Source organism: Sinocyclocheilus rhinocerous, unplaced genomic scaffold (genome assembly GCF_001515625.1).
Source record: "Sinocyclocheilus rhinocerous isolate Xijiao unplaced genomic scaffold, SAMN03320098_v1.1 scaffold1740, whole genome shotgun sequence".
Taxonomy (NCBI): Eukaryota; Metazoa; Chordata; class Actinopteri; order Cypriniformes; family Cyprinidae; genus Sinocyclocheilus; species Sinocyclocheilus rhinocerous.
Genome location: NW_015651446.1, coordinates 236,733 through 238,455, shown reverse-complemented (window position 1 = coordinate 238,455; position 1,723 = coordinate 236,733).

Here is a 1,723-nt window from a genome sequence, read left to right as displayed (position 1 = left end):
AGAGTTGAACCAAGCATCATGTTCCGCTGGAGTTTACAACATTTGCAATGTGACTTGTGACTTTTAAAATCTATACAATGCCAATAAACTGTTTTATGAGCATTATTCCACTGATGGATCCATTAAAATGATCATAATTCAGTTCAGTTCACTGCTAATGCATTACGATTACAGCACATCATTTACATAACCACTGACTGCAAACAAGAAATTAGTGCTGTAAAATTCAAATGTGTTAAGGAAACTGTTCACAAACTTCAAAAATTTGGGGCCAGTTAATACTTTTATGCAGCAAGGACCCATTAAATTGATCAAAAGTGACAGTAAAGGCATTTATAATGTTACAAAAATGCTATTCTTTTGAACTATGTATTCATGAAAGAATCCTGAAAAAAATCTATTACAGTTTCCACAAAAATATTAAGGAGCGTAACTGTTTTCAACATTGATAATAATAAGAAATGAGTCTTGAGCAGCAAATCGGCATATTAGAATGATTTCTGAAGGGTCATGTGACACTGAAGACTAGAATAATGATGCTGAAAATTCAGCTTTGCATCACAGGAATAAATTATATTTTCAAACATATTAAAAGTTATTTTAAAGTGTAACAATATTGCACAATATTACTGTTTTTACTGCATTTTTTGATCAAATAAATGCAGCCAAAAACATCTCTCAGAAACATTAATTTACCCATTAATGTAAAAAAACAAAAAAAACAAATCCAAACTTTTGAACGGTAGTGTACAGGTCTATTATCCTGCCTAAAATGTCCCACAATCCCCCTCTCTCTGTGTGTTTTGACAGCATGGGCTTTACTTACATGGTGAAGTAGTGTATGTAATGTGAAATCCCCAATCGCTGATGCTGAAATCAGAGTGAAAGTGGATCCAGGCAGATGGTCCCGTCGTCTGTAGAGGTGGTGGCGATGCTGTACCTCAGTATTTTCCAAGAGCTGGGTCTTCTGGGAGCAGTCCGTCTCTGATCTACAAAATAAAGCCGGAAACTGAAGCATTTTAACACATACGCACAGAAAACAACTTTAAAGTGGAACCAAGATGCAACAAGCTTTACCTCCAGGTAGTCAAAGTTACAGTTATCATGGTGCTCCAGACTGAGGGTGACAAAAGCAAATGTGATGAGCAGACCAGGGTTCACATTCACTGTCCAATAGCAGTCCGGGTTAGGTGGATAGTTACCTGGGTACCCGGGTGACTTGATGTCACCGTATGTATTGGTCAACTCCCCACCACACACTGGAAAAGAAAGCAGTATTGAAATAAGATACAATTCATGCAAATTCAAATAGTTGCTAATATCACAAAGTTAGCAATCATTTGGGCTAATCAGAAAAGGTCGGGTCAGATTTACTGCTGTTTAGTGAATTTTCACATGCAAAATCCAGTAATTTCAATAGGAATTGGGAAATTTCATGTGAGACGCACACACACACACACACACACACATATATATATATACACACACACACACACATATATATATATATATATATATATATATATATATATATATATACACACATATATACATATATATATATATATATATATATATATATATATATATATATACACACATATATACATATATATATATATATATATATATATATATATATATATATATACACACATATATACATATATATATATATATATATATATATATATATATATATATATACACACACACACACACA